This window comes from Sciurus vulgaris (assembly GCF_902686455.1).
Source record: "Sciurus vulgaris genome assembly, chromosome: 2".
NCBI classification, from domain to species: Eukaryota; Metazoa; Chordata; class Mammalia; order Rodentia; family Sciuridae; genus Sciurus; species Sciurus vulgaris.
Window position 1 is genome coordinate 47,098,250 of NC_136462.1, and position 16,589 is coordinate 47,114,838.

Sequence of the window (16,589 nt, forward strand, 5' to 3'; positions counted from 1 at the left end):
ATGTCAGTAAACAATACTTATATGAAATATGCTAAACTAAAAAGTAGTATTTTTAAGTAAGCAATATACCTCCTTCCAACCAAAATGAGTGAGACTACTCCAATACTCTTTCACATTTTGTTTTTGTTCTGTTTTGTTTTAATTCCTAAAAACTTTTCAGGAAGCCAGGATAAAGAATGCTAGCATCTCCTCAATTACAAGCTTCCAAGTACAAAGCCACAGCATTTTATAGTCAAGTGGAATAATTAAATAATACTTGAAAACCTAACTATTTTTTCTAAAACCTTATAATCTATTCTGTAGTCAACATTTCAATTTCTACACCTTCACAGTCTATGCTGGTTTTGATTTTAATGTCATTCACAAGTGAATTCCTATCACTGTCATTTAAAAAGATACAAAGTCTATATAAACAATAAAAATGTAAATAAAATCTTAAACATACTCTACACACAACTGAAGAAACTAAAATAGTGCAAAAAAAAACTATTTATAAACTCTCATTTGACTATTAATCCACATAATGAAGTTAAAGAAAAAAAAAATCTAAAAATTAAGTTTTCCCATTCTGATTTAAAGAAATGAAGAGCCATTTGCTTTTGCATTCATAACCATGTGGTCATCATTTCCTGAAAATGTACCTTTATAACCATGGATTAGGTAAACACTCACTAAAGAATTTCTACTCACTTATTATACAAGGTTCAATTTATATTACTCAAAGTTTAAAGTGCCTTTTTATCTATGTTATCTCCCGTCTACCATTTGGAGCCCAGCACAGTGCCCAATGCATTGCACTGTCAAATGTTTGTTGCACCCACTATATATCTTGGGAAGAAAAAAACGTTTTACTTCTCTGAACTAAATAATTTTACATAGGTAGTCCTGGTGAGTCTTCACCTTCTTTCATAATGAAACTTCGTAAACACAGTACACATCAATCCTATTTGTATTCACTACTACTATGAAACACAAAATCAAGGCATTTTAGTATGATGAACTTTAAAGCCACAAAATGACAAAAAAAGTCAAAAGTAGATATAATTACCATGAATTTAAAATAAGTGTAACATATTTTAACACAATGAAATTTACAATGGAAAAAAGTTTATTAAAAACCCCTTAATAAAATATTAGCAAACCACATTTGAAAACACATTAGGAAGATGGTACATCATGATCAAGTAGTTTTCATCCCAGGGATTCAAGATTAGTCTAACATACACAAATCAATAATTGTAATTCACCACATAAGTGGAATTAAGGACAAAAAAAAAAAAATCGCAAAATTATCAACAGATAAAGAAAAAGCCTTCAACAAAATCCAGCAACCACTCATGTTTAAAACACTTTAGAAACTAGGGATAAAGGTAAACTTACCTCAACATCATAAAGGCTATATATGACAAACCCAAAGCGAACATCATACTGAACAAAGAAAAACAAAATCGTTTCCTTTAAAATCAGGAAAAAGACAAGCATGTCCACTCTCACCACTCCTATTCTGTACAGTTCTTGAAACTCTAGCCAGAACAATCAAGCAAGACAAGGAAATTAAAGGGATACCAATAAGAATAATTAGTCAAATTATCCCTGATGCTGATGAGTACAAGACCCAAAAATCTCCACCAAAAGACTTCCAGAGCTGATAAGCAAATTGAACAAATTAAACGGATACAAAATCAACGCGCGAAAGTCAACAGCTTTCTTATACTCAGCCATGAATCGGCTGAGAAAGAAATAAGGAAAACAATCCCATTCGTAATAGCCTCAAAAACATAAAATACTGGGGAATAAATCTAAACAAGGAAGACCTCTTACAATGAAAACTATAGAACACTGAAAAAAGAAATTGAAGACAACCTCAGAAGATGGAAAGACTTCCCATATTCTTGGATAAACAGAATTCATATTATCAAAATGACCACACTACTAAAAGCAATCTACAGATTAATGCAAACCCCATCAAAATACCACCAACATTCTTCACAGAGCTAGGAAAAAACTTCTAAAACTCATGCTGAAGAACAGCCAAAGCAATATTGAGCAATAAGAACATTGCCAGAGCCATCAATACCTGATCTCAAATTATAGTACAGAACTATAATAACAAAAACAGCATGGTACTGGCATAAAAAAAGACATGACGATAAATGGAATAGAACAGAAAACAAAGATGGAATCACTTAAGATAATTATCTGATTCTTGACAAAGGTACCAAAAACATACAATGGAGACAACCTTCAACAAATGGTGATGGGAAAACTGGTTATTCATATATGGAAGAATAAAACTAAATTCCTATTGCTCAACCATGCACAGAAATAAACTCAAAGTGGATGGAAGACCTAAATTTGACCAGAAACACTGCAACTTCTAGAAGAAAAGACAGGGTCAACATTCCAACATATCAGTTCAGGCACCAACTTTCTTAATAAGACTCCCAACAAATAAATGACATGGCTTCAAATTAAAAAGCTTCTGCACAACAAAGGAAATGATTAAGAGTAAGAAGAGAAAGCCACCAGAATGGGAAAAAAAATCTTTGCAGCTACTCTTCCAATAGAGAATTAATATGCAGAATACATAAAGAACACAAAAAAAACAATAAATCAAATCAATAAATGGGTAAATGAACTAAACAGACATTTTTCAAGAGCAGAAATGGCCAACAAATCTATGAAAAAATGCTCAACATCCTTAGCAACTGGAGAAATGCAAATCAAAACTATGCTGAAATTTCATCTCACACCAGTTAGAATGGCAATCGTCAAGAATACAAATATAAAGCTAGGTGTCCTGCTGCATGCCTGTAATCCCAATAGCTCAGGAGGTTGATGCAATATGATCACAAGTTTGAGGACCATTTCAGCAATTAAGCAAGATCCTGTCTCAGATTTATTTTTTTAATTAAAAATTTTTTAAAAGGGCAGGTATCTCAGAAGTAGAGCACCCAGAGTTCCCTGGGTTCAATCCCCATTGTAATACACACACAAAAATAATACAAATACTAAATGCTGGCAAGGATGTGGGGGTAAAGTATACTTTATACGTTGTTGATGGGACTGCCAACAGGTACAACCACTTGGGAAGCAATACAGAAATTCCTCTAAAGACTGAAAATGAAACCACCTTACAACTCAGTTATCCTACTCCTTGGGATTTATTCAAAAGTACTAAAATCAGCATAGTATAGTGATACATGCACACCAATGTTTATAGCAGCGCAATTCACAATAGCTGAGTCAAGGAACCAGCCCATGTGCACCTAAAACAGACAAAAAGATAAAGAAAATGAGGTAAATACACACAATGGAATGTTACCCAGTCATAAAATGACATCATGGCATTTGAGAGTAAACAGATAAAACTGGAGAACATTATACTGGACTCAGAGAGTCACATGCTTTCTCTCATATGTGGAAACACTGAAAACTATGCTATGTGCATATATGCGTATACCACAATGAATTCACTTTTATGTATGTCTACAATACACCCATTAAAAAAGCAATACATTAACGGAAGGAAGACCAATAGGGTAGAGGAAAGGAATCTGGAGGTGGGTGAAAGGGGAGGGAAAGAGGAAATACTGATGATTGGAATGGTGCAAATTATACTATATATACATATGAACATGTCAAAATGAACCCCATGGTTATGTATAACTATAACTGTTTGTTTTGTGATACTAGGATCTGAACCCAGGGACTAGACCTTTCTAGGCAAACATTCTATCACTGAGCTATATCCCTAACCCTTTTTAATCAGGATAGCCCTAAATTACCCAGGCTGTCCTCAAACTGGTGATCTTCTCAAGTAACTGGGATTACAGGTATGTGTCACTCTACCTGGTGGGTTCCATTCTTTTGACAACACTCCCATTGAGAAACCTAAGCAAAAAACAGTGAGAAAAAAATGATCTTATTAAGAAGAATCTTAGGGAATGAACTCCAAGAAAACATAGTCTTTATGATTTCACTAACTAAATTTCCATAATCTTAAAGTTGGTTTAAGTTACTATAATTGAAACACTACATACCTTCAAATTTTGTGACTACAAAGACTCCTTCTCCCAGACAACAAAAATGAGTTAAGAGCCTGAATAGTGATCATTATGAGAAACCTAAAATACAGAAACCAGTAATGGTCCCTATCCTGTAGCCTTCCTATAGGATATTTTCCTTAGAAACCATGCTTACACAACAGCCTCCACCACCCTGCAAAGATATAAAGTGCCTTCAACACAGTGCACAGCTGCCACAATCCTGTATGTCAAGTTCCATATAAGGCTTCTGCTTTTTTCTCTATTAAAAGATTGCAGAATAGTTAAGGGGGGAAAGGAAAATCGAGACAATGCCACTAACCAAAAAATGTAGGTATATCAAAAGTCACCCGTTATAAACCACTCACTATTAAGGAAAGTCATTCCAATGTCTTATTTTTAATAAAAAAAAAAGTTACTAAATCAAGAAAACCCAAGGCATATTATAGAATGTCTGATTTTGGCAGACTACTTGATAAAATAAATATTATATCCTTAGAGACAAGATAGGTAAGTGCTGAACATAACTAAATAGTAGCATAAAATGAGGAATATTTAAAAGGTTAAAAAATCATACCTCAAAGTTGCTAATTAATGGTTTGTAAGATATCTTAATCACATATCACTGTTTTTAGCCTGACCTAACTAATATCTTAATCAATTGCTTGGATAAAGATAAGCTTGCCATTTTCAAAATGATGTGATGAACACAGAGATGAGAACAAGGGCTAGGGATATAGCTCAGTTGATAGAACGCTTGCCTCACACGCACAAGGCCCTGGGTTCAATCCCCCTAGCAACACGGGAGGAAAAAGAAAAAAAAAAAAAGAGATGAGAACAAAAGGCAAATCAACTCATGTTTCATAAAACAAGATCATTTTATCCTTTGCTATCCTTGGTTGCTCTTTCAGTTACCTACTTGGAATAGCAGAAATTCCAACAGCTTGTTCAGTTAAGTTCACATAATGAATTGTTCAATTAACTGGTTTTGTCAAAATGGTTCTTAAACCACTTCTCAAGAAATTGACTTTTTATGAGTATATTCTAAAAAGAGTGAAATTTCAAAATTATTATTTCAGACAGACATACCCAACATTTCATTCAACATACTGGTTTCCAGTCACAATATATCATATATAATATGTGCTGTACACCATGTTTGGAATAACCCAGAACATTCTGCTTTGTACACATAAGAGGGGCAAAGACATATCACAACTACAACTCTTCTGTCTTTTCTACATGTTCTCTACTTCCACATTGTTTAAAGGACTCATGTTTAGCATTTACAATGTTTTTCTGTGCTACAACTTAATTTTTAAGTGCAAACTGAATGTAAGATAACTGTGAGTTCCAAAACGGTTGAAACTGGTGAAGAAAATGGTAGAAAAAGAACAGACTTTCCAAAAATAACACCCTATCAACCACCACCACTCACTATCCAGTTTTCTCTTCCTACTTTGGCAAATGCAACTGAAAGACTTCATTTTATCAAATTACATTTTATGTATGAGGTATATTTACTTTGAAACTGCTTATACTTACATAAACTCATCTTCACTGTTGGATTAATATTTACCTACATGAAGAAACTAGTTGAAATGTTACACGCATAATTTCCCATTGAAATGAATGGAAATGTTTTCACTTAATGATTTTTCACTTAATAGCAGGGTTTCCAAAACTGTATTCAAGTCATTAAACATGTGATTCTCAAGTTTGAAACACCAAGCAATAAGGGTTCAGATAACAAGAGATACCAATCCTACCTCATAAAAGAATAAACTCTATTTAGCTTGAGTTGGACTATCAAACAAACTACAAAACAAACTGAAGAAACAGAATGAGTAAGATCAACTAGCAGAACAATAACCACATCAAGGCTAAACCACATGAACTAGTTATAATTATACTGATACTCAAAAATCAAATTGTTTTTGTGGAGTTGAATAGACTCCAACAAGATTCAAAGACGACATATTTAAGCAAAAGATCACTAAACTAAAACACTCAGGATACACTGATTACCCAGAATACATAAAGTTGAGTTTCAAAATACGAGTGTTAGGTATGAGTTGTCCCTCACAATGCAAGAATTTTCAGAGATGAAATGATTAGATTATGAAAGCTGTGACCTAATCAGTGGATTAATCCACTGATATGGATTAACTGAGTGGTAACTGTAGGCAGGTAACTATAGGAGGAAGTAGGTCACTAGGGGCATGTTTTTGGGGTTTATATTTTATCACTGGTGAGTGGATCTCATTTTCTGCTTGAGAAATGTTGCCATGTCTTAAGCTACTTTCCTCCACCACATCCTTATACCATGATGCCCTACCTCACCTTGGGCCCAGAGCTATGGAGTCAGTCAACCATGGACTGAACTTCTAAAACCATGAGCAAAAATAAACTTTTTCTCCTCTAAATTGTCCTTGTCAGGTATTTTGGTCACAGTGAGGAAAGGCTGACTAAAGTAAGAATTTAAATAGGTTGAAATGAAGATGAAGACTTTCAATAAAGATCCTTCTATTCCAAACACTTAGTAATGGCATGAAACATAAAGAAGTATTTAAAAGATATAAACTCAAAACTAAGATAATCACCTCACTAGGTCAGAAATGCAATAAAAAATGGAACAGAGAAGAACGAATGGAGAAGGCGGCTGGACACTGGTCCTTAAATAGGCAAGTCAGAAATTTATCTCCTAAAGGTAACAGCAAAAGAATAGAACCAGGTTCAATGCTTGACACCAAGTAGCAGGAGGCAGGAATTGGGTTTTGCAGAGTATGTGAAAAGAACATTTTTTTTTAAAAGTGGGGAGAAGGAAGGAGTAGAAGAAAAAATATGAAAATCAATCTGTAAAACTACAATCTGGAGTTAATAGTTTTACATAAATTCTGTGCATAAAGTGGAAAAGAACAAACACCCAGTCTCAAAATGGATTAAAAATCAACATTTGGGGTCCAGCACTGTGGTGCTCACCTGTAATACCACCAACCCAAGAGGCTGAGCAGGAGGATTGCAAGTTTGAGGCCAGTCTCGGCAATTTATCAAGGCCTCAAGCAACCCAGCAAACCCATTTAAAAATTTAAAAATAAATAAAATTAAGAGGGTTGGGGATGTATATTAGTGTTAAAGTGCCCTTGGGTTCAATATCCAGTATCAAAATTAAAAATTTTAAAAATCAACATTTGGGAGGCTGAAGCAAGAAGATCCCAAGTTCAAGATTAGCCTCAGCAAATCAGTAAGAACCTTTCTTAAAATTTTTAAAAGGGTTAGGGATGTAGCCCAATGGCAGTGCATTTGCCTAGCATGTTTGAGGCCCTGGGTTCAATCTCCAGTATTAAAATATATATTATTTAATATATAATTATATATTATATTATATATATTATTTGATATATATTTAATAATATATTTTATTATCTACAGTTATCAAATCAGTGCTCACATTTTCCCCATCTGCTTTGTAAACATTTTTTGTTATTCTTTGATTGATGTTCTTCCCGTCTCCTTTTATCTACTGTCCCTATATTTCTTTATTGTTCAATTTTTTGAATGGGAATGGGGACAACAAGTAGTTGTCAAATTTCCCAGTCAGAATTTGGTTGATGATATCGCCACAGAATTCAACAAAATCTTTTGTCTTTTCTATTTCTTCAACTGGTACTTAAGTTTAAAGGCTAGATACATCAAATTGCAGGGTTCTGAGTGCAAGACCAACATGCAGTGTGGAAGATTTTCATTGGGAAGTACCTAATATTTGGACATCTTTTTGTATATTAAAACCTATCAGTGATCTTTGTCTAGACCTTATTCATTAGGAGATACAAAAAGGGGATGTCACTTCTTTATTAGCTTGAATACATCTATAGAAACTTTTTTGCATGACCAATTCCCAACACAGAAAACATACAATAAATGCTTATTTCTCTTTAGTTGTCAAAATAAGGAATTGGTACAACCATCACTAATAAGAGTTTTTTTTTTTTAATCCAAAACACTAAGAATTTTATCAAGAAAAAACAAATCATCAATAAAAACATCAATTCATACTATATGGTTCTGATTTCATGAAATAATCTAACAAAAATGTTTTTTTTCATGTTTCACACTTTAATAGAATATTCTAACTATTTTGTACAAGCTGAAAACACTGTATCCAGGCACAAATGTGTTAACAGGTAAGGCTATACACTCTCTGTTGACTGGTCAACCACACCCAGGGCGTTTAAGACAGGATGAATGGTGAGGTCCAGAGATATGGTTACTGAGAAAGCAAGACGTGACTTTCACTGTTGCCCAGTGCTCGCAAGAGGATGAGGAAGCCTGGCCCTCTGGCTGCCACCCATACAAACAGCAGCACCAGGTTTGTGTGTCTCAGAACCAGCTTCTGCCCTCATAGCATGGCAGGATATAGTGCTCCCACTGGCACACCCTCTGGTCAAGGCATTAACCAGGTCCGTCCTGACAACTGTCTACTGTTGCCAACTGGGTCACAGCTTCTCCTGTTGCCTGTACTCTACTGCTGGCTGGACTCTTTCTTGGAATTAACTTCAGCATCAACCTTGTCTTGTCTTCTCCCTCCTCATCACCTTCCAATTCCTCCTCCCCTCTTCTTAGCCTTCCTCAAAATTGTTGGCCTCCCCAGTGAAGTAGAGCACTATCCACTCAAGGAAGAAGTGTCCAACTTCAAAATCCAAGACTAATGTGAACTCAGAATCTTCATCCAATGATTCTTCATCCCCCAAGGCTTTCAGAGGATTGAAGGTAAAAAATGACTCACTGGGGACTTGCTTAGTGATGGTCCTAACAGTGCCCCGCCCCTTGTGCTTCTGCTTCTTCTTGATGGTCTTGACCATGACATTTCTTCCTTTTTTCCCATCAGTGGTGCACCCATAGCAGTCCACTATTTAGGGACCTTCAAAGAAGAAGGGGTTAGCCTTGTCATGCTCTGACTTCATCAATAAGAGAGAGGATTTTTTTGGTCTTTTTTTGTTTTTTTTTTTTGTTTGTTTTTGAGGAGGGGTACCAGGGATTAAACTCAGAAGCACTCAACCACTGAACCACATCCCCAGCCCTATTTTGTATTTTATTTAGAGATAGGGTCTTACCAAGTTGCTTACTGCCTCACTTTTGCTGAGGCTGGCTTTGAACTCTCAATCCTCCTGACTCAGCCTCCAGAGTGAATTACAGGCATGCATAACCACACCCGGCAACAAGAGAAGTTTTTAAAGCAAAAGGTTACAAAACAAAATTGAAACAGGTGAAAACGCAATTCAAAAATCTAAGAAATGAAAATTGTGCATACTGGCATAGAGACTCAATAGATAGAATAAACTCTAGGCTGGGTAGAGGAAAGGTTCACTAAATTGCTAATTCTACTGAATTCACCATGAGGCACAGAAAATAAAGAGAAAAAAACAAAGCGTTTAAGAGACACCAACAATAAACCAAAAGACTCCAACACAGGTCTATTGAAAGTTAAGAAAATGAAAATAACAAAAGCAATATGTATTTAAAGAGCTGAGAATTCTCCAAAATTGAAGAAAATTCCTCAGACTATAAATATACTCTTAAGTTCCAGTTGGATATATAAAAATTTATTCACAATTAAAGAGCACTGTGGTGAAAATGCAAAACACCAAATACTTTACAAAAAATGTTCACAATTTAAGAAAAAACATGCAAACATTACATCACTTCAAAATGTTTACAAATCTCTTAACAATGTCATGGGGATTGGGTTGGAGACTTCAAAGTTTACTGACTAGGGTTGGGGATGTAGCTTCAGTGATATACTGCTTGCCTCGCAAGATGTAGCCATGGGTTTGGTTCCCAGTACCACCAAAAAAGAAAAAGAGGTGATGGGGAGTTTACTGAACTATTCATACGTTTATTTAATTGGTACATGTTTAATCATAAATAATATTGGGGTTCATTGTAACAATTTGTTCATGCACATAACACACTTTTTTAAACACTCCTACATAATTATTTTCTTATAGCCCTAGAAGCAAAGTGTAGATGCACGCCTCAAAATCACCTATATTGTTCTAGCAAATAATTAACTCGAAGAATTACTTCAGGGCACCCAGTAAATAAATATATTTTAGCCTTTAAAAATACTGTAATGTTAAGCAATAGATTGGAGAAAAGTAAACAACAGTTTAAGAGAAAATAATTTTTTAAAAAACTTCAGGGAAAAATTGTGAGACAATATTAAAAAAAAAATTTAAGACAAAAATCCAAGGCTATCTTTCTAAACTTGAGATAGAGAAGGATTTCTTAAAACGGAACACAAAGTATAAATCACAAAAGGAAAATACTGATAAATTAAAACTCTTAAGATACTATTAACAGAGATACCATAAAAGTCAGACCAGTCACGAAGTGGGAGAAGGCATTTGTGATATATAATTGGCAAAGAATTAGTATTCAGAACATATAAAGAACTCCTACCAGCCAAAAAGAAGCCAAACAACCCAACAGAAAAATGAACAGCCATTTGTGAGACCAGGAAACAAAAATGTCCAGCAAACATTTGAAAAGATTAAGGTTTTTTAATTACTAGAAATTCAAAACCTAGTAGTAGCAATTCATACAGAACAGATTCTCCCACTTGAGTTTTTACCAGTATCAAGTATAGGCAAAAACATGGAGATATTGTAATACATCTTCACTGACAAGGGGAATAAATGGTACACTTACATTGGAAAATAATTTGGCACTACCTACTAGAGATGAAAATGTATTATCCCCACAATCTAGCAATTCAATTCCTAACTAGATACAAGAACTAAAACCATTTGTTCAAACTGTAAATCATAATTCATTAGCGGATAGCAAAGGCAAAATAGTGGGTCTTAACTAGCATTTTTGTTTTTAATGAAACAGTAGTAAGAACATCATCACACACAAAAAAGGTTTTTTAAGGAAATTTTGCTGCATATGTGTATACCTAAAAATGTACTTACTCATAATGTCAAATGTATTCTTACTGTGAATGGTAAAAATAATAAATAAAGTTTGAAAAAACAGTATCCTGGAGATAATTAAGTGCACAAATGTACCTATGCAAGGTGTTTACAGCAGCACTGCTTATAACAACAAGAAAAAAAAAAAGGAAAAAAAAAAAAAAGAACTGGAAACACAAATGTCCATCAACAGGAAACATAAATTGCAAAATATTTATACCATGAAATCTCATGAGAAGTAAATGAGTTAGAGTTATATACAATATGGTCAAATACCATATCCATAAAGTGATTCATAAAGTCTGAGGAGGAAAATGAAAGCTGCAAATAAACTCATACAAAAAGGGCCCCATTTACAGAGTTCAAAAAGATACAAAACTAAAATAGGTTAAGAGATAGAAGTAGATGTGACAAAATGAAAAGATAAGAAACAGTGGTTACTTGGGAGAGCGGAGCAGTGAGGGGACAACAGTGAATATAAAAAGAATAAAGAAAATGTTCTTGAATTGGATGTTAGGTACCAAGTTATTCACATCTTATACAAATTCACATCTGTATTTACATCTTATACATAATTCACAAATATTTTATATGTAAAAGAAAAAACAAAAAGCTGAGAGAAAGATGTACAGACAGGCATCGGTACACAGGAATTAATTTTACATTTAATCTTTTAAATTGTACATACACATTCTGTATTCTCTTGTACTTCTAAATTATTTAACATTTAATTTTCAAGCAGGAAGAGAAATGCAAATTAAGCAAACAGGTAATATGGCATAAACGTCCCTACTTCTTTAATTTACATAATTATGATAACAGTGCTGAATAACTCTAGAAAAGCTATACTTTGGAAAAAAATTTTCCCCCCAAAAAAGAAAAGCAAATAAAAAGTAAGAATTCTGTTTTTAAAAATCTCACAGAAAATGCTTAGGGTTTCCTTGACTTATACAAAGCTGCCTTAAGAAATCAGATGGACATAGCACCAGGAAAAGTAACTAAAGCTTCTCTTTATACCAAAGGCATAATGTTATAAGCATTAAATGCTACTGGGACTTTTTGCTTAACTGAAGGTTAAATAATAATGAAAGGATATGAAATGTAATTACCTATTTATACAAAGTAAATAATGCTAGAAGATTAGACAAAAATTCAATTTAGCTCATTTTACAACTAAGTAAAATTCACATTTCTGGATGATTTATTTTCTCCCCCTCTCTCCAGGCAAGGTAAATGCACAGGCTGTATTTCACAGATAAAGTTTAATCTTAAATGTACCCAAAACTTCACATTCAGAAATACTTCCTTCAAATTAAAACTAAATCCAATTTGGGGGGGGCAGGGGGAGGACTAAGCCATCTTTACAAAGGATCCAAATTAAACTTAAAATTACTATAAACATTTAGCACAAACTGGAAATAATTTAAGAAATGATTCCCCAGTCATCAGCAACAGTACCAACCACAAAGATTATTATAAAGCACATTATCTGAAACGGTACCCAAAAATAAGAGCATTAAATAATGACAAGCTTGAAAATTTCACTTCACAGAAATCATGACATTCACTCAACCTCAAACATCCAGGTATGAAAACTATATAAAATAATTATAGAACCTAGGTAAATACAGGTCTATATATAAATACTAAGTAAATACAGGTCTATATATAAATGAATGCAACCTGTATTTGGATATTAAAGATTAAGAAACATCTTAAATGCTCATCAACATAGCATCTGGAACACTATGGAGCTCTCAGTGTAAAACACTTAGCGTGTCCAAATTTATTTCAAATATTAATTGGATCTAAACACATGAAATCCCTATTTATATAGATTCCACTCAGAATAATTAAATTACTGATCAAAAGATTAACTGAACTACAGAGGTATTCTGCTGAAATTGGGCTCTGAATTGTTTTCCATTCTACTCTTCCAAATGTAAATCTGAAACCCTTATTTGAGTTTTCACTTTACATGGCATTCCAAATACCACTCAATTACCATGTTAACGGGAGGGATGGCACAAATAAAACTATCAGTGAGTCCCAATCATTTTCAAAAATCAGGCCATCCATTCAAAGTGAGCACTGCCTAAGTGCCAGAAAAAGAAAGTTCACAGTGATGAACAAGACAAAGTTCTTACCTCAGAGTGCTTCTACTCTGAGGTGAGACAAACATCAAGCATATAAATAAGCATATACTATAGTGATCAGGAAGTGACTAAAAGTGCAATGAAGAAAAGTCAAGCTGAGACAAAGAATAGAGAATATGCATTTTAAGTAGGGTGATAAGCTTGGGCCTGTCTGAGATAACCACTGAACAATGTCCATAAAATCACAAGCAACTCATAATGCACATACATGAGAACAAAAATTCTTGCAAACTACAAGGACTGCAGACTACCCACTGCTTTCTAAGTAACTAAAACATAGCATTTGATTTTAAGTAGCTTTTATTAGTTATTTTCTCCATCTGGAAAACTTCTAACTTTCAAACAAGTCACTAATTTTAAAAGTCAATCCTCTCTTAGAAGGAAAAAAATCTTTGTAATCTTAATTTTGCCTTCTAACACCTAATATCAGACAATAACCCTTAAAAAATGTTTCTACCCACAGCACTTTGACAAAACAGTTCAAGGGTAAGAATGAGCTCTAAAATCAAGTAACTCAGTTAAAATTCAGGCTCTTCCTCTCCTGTGCTGTCTCTGGACAAACTAACCTCTCACCCAAGTTTTCACCAAATAGTACCTACCTCACCAGATTGTTAAAAAGATCGAATATGATACTGTTCATAAAGTATTTACAGAGCCTGACAGCAAATAAGCACTCCAAAGTTAGCTATCACTTATGTAGCAACTACCAAGATAAGAACATAATTCCTTAATGAGCCTCAGGCAGATTAAGATAAGACCACACATGCAATAAGTGGTACTAACTTGCAAAACCAAATTGAAGTTCAAGCTCTGCAGAATCCCTAGCACTCATATTCTCTTCATATTACCACTACAGTTATAGAATTTAAAAAACTGAGTGATAAAGAACTTGCATAAAACCTTACAGATAATAAGCTGTAAGACCTATATGTCTCCTAACTAAGATCTCAGCTTATCACACCAAACTAGACTGTTTCCTTTGTAATTCAAATGGGTAAAATGCATGTGTAAGAATAATTGTCCATTTTCCAGTGAGTATAGAATAACATCATCTCTCGATAGTGCACTTACAACTCATAAAACTAATTATAATTAACTGATAATTAGTTGCAAAGGTACTCAATCAAAATAAAGAAATGTGGGTGATACTCTACTAATGGTAGACTCAAAGATCTTATGATACCTATGAAAAATCAAAAAGTATTACTTTATAAAAACTAAGTTAAATCCTTTAGAAGGCCTTGAAGAAGGACTGCAAAAATCTAGAAGTACTTTTGGAGTGTCTCAGTGTCTACATTTTCACTCCATTTTAAAGAACCCAAACTAGAAGTCATAGGTAATGCTTTTAGGGTACAAATTATGGAAAGAAAAACAGAAGACCTTTTTTAATTGACCATTCTTTTTCTCCGAAAACAATGGTCCAAATAAAAAGACAGACAAAATGTTTTATGTACAAACATTTAAGGTGCACATATATTTTGAGTCCTTGCTTTAGCTAACTTTTTAAATTATCTAACCAATAGTCTTTATCGTTTGGTAAGAGATTCTCTACCACATTAACACCACTCCCCTTCTCTAAAGGGTTCCCAAAGGATCCCTGCCACTTTCTTCTGCTCTCCAAGGGTTACTACAAGAGGAAAGGAGCAAACAGAAAACTATATGCATCCAAGAATGTAGTATCCATCAAAGAAGGAACTGTAGGATAAGGATTTTTTAATTCACTAATTTGCCAAGCTCTTATTGACCATCTACTATGTGCCTAACAATACCCCAAACTCTTGGTATCCCTCAGTTTAAGAAAATAAAAATTCAAAAAAGCCATGCCCTCAAAGAGATAATATTATATAGTATGTGTTTGGGGACAGGGAAAAAAGGCAATAAACACAATAAGAAAATTTACATAGATGATAACAAGTGCTATAGAGAAAATAGAGCAGGATACAAAAATCAGAAGGGGGGGTGCCGTTTTGAAGCATATAGGCAGCCTTTTAGAAAAAGTGACAAAGAGTAAAGACTCAAAGGAGATAAGGGAATAAGCTGTGCAAATATCTTATGGAAAAGGTGCTCCAGGGAGGGACAACTGCTAAAGACCCTAGGACAGCAAGGAAGGCTGGAGGGAAACAAGCAGGGAGGAGAGTGGTAGCTTAAGAACCAATGAAGATGAGAGGAATGGAAGTACCCAGATTCTATAAAGGCCTCAGAGGCCATAAGGAATACAGTTTTTATTCTGCATATGGGAAGTCATTACAGAGTTCTCTAAAGTGATATGATCTGGTTGCAGTGTTCAAAAGACTGGTTGCCCCATAGAAGCAGGGCAACCAGTTAGAAGGCTAATTGCAGAAATCTAAGTAAGAGATAAGAATGGTTCAGACCATTCTTATGGTCGGTGAGAAGGGTGGTAAAAAGTGACTGATTCTAGATATATTGTCAAGATAAGAAAGAATACAGAATGCCAAGTCTGAAAAAGATAAGTCAGAGATAACTCTGGTTTTGGTTTTCCAGTTTTTGGGTTTTTTTGGGTTTTTTTTTTTTGTCCTTGTTTTTGTTTTGCCTAAACACTGAATGGAGCTGCCATCAGATGAGTTAAGTTGCACCAGAAGTAAAGAATATGGAAGTTTATTCTGAGTGTACATTCAAGTAGACAGACCTAACAGGTTGTCTGGAGTGTAGGAGAGAAGTTAGGCTGGAGACAACAAATACAGAAGTCATCAGCATGTAAGTATGGAAAGCCAGGACACTGGACGGGATCAATGGAAGAATATAAAAATAAAAATAAACAAAGGACTGAACATGTCAACTTCAAAAGTGGAGAATGATCTATAAAGATAAAATGAGCAATCAGTAAGGAGAAAACCCAAAAGGTAGATTATCCCAGAAAAGGAAGACTGTAAACAATTTTCTTGTTACATTTAGGGTACAAATCACTTTGCTGAAACAGACTGAAGTTACCATTAAAAGTTCTTAATTAGTCTACAGTAGTTAAGAGGTTATGTAAATTCCAAAGCATAGTTTTTTAAAAAGGAGTTGAGCATTTCTTACATGGTTCCTAGGAATATTAAAATTTCCCATTAGTCTCTACTAAAACTATTCTTAGTATTAAAATTATCTTGCCTATTTTCTTTTTTACATCAAAACAAGGGAAAAAACTATATCATTTTTTAAAAGTAAAAAAATAAAATCTGTAAACAGTTTACACTGCCTCTGAAAATACATTTAAGCACCAGTTCAATCACCTGACATACAGTTATAAATTGTCAGTAGTTTTCTTATTCTACATCTCAGATACAACATTAAGTCAATCAAACTTAACTGTAAAGTTCACGGCACTTAAGGATTTCCCCCTCAGTGTTCAATTTTCTATTCATACAGGGAAAAAAAGTTTATATTTTAACATTTTCCCAGCTATTTAC

The 16,589-nt window shown here is 34.1% G+C and overlaps 1 protein-coding gene across 13 annotated transcripts in view; it reads right to left on the reverse strand.

Moving 5' to 3' along the window:
- KTN1 (kinectin 1) overlaps nt 1-16,589 on the reverse strand; it is a 109,090-nt gene that overhangs the window by 89,863 nt on the left and 2,638 nt on the right. Inside the window, exon 1 of one of the 13 annotated variants that reach the window (XM_079128539.1) lies at nt 8,833-8,939. The exons of the other annotated variants lie outside the window; for them this stretch is intronic. The gene's annotated coding sequence lies outside the window, so the exon portion shown is untranslated. Of the gene's footprint in view, nt 1-8,832; nt 8,940-16,589 lie in introns of those variants that run through there. 13 annotated transcript variants of the gene reach the window in all.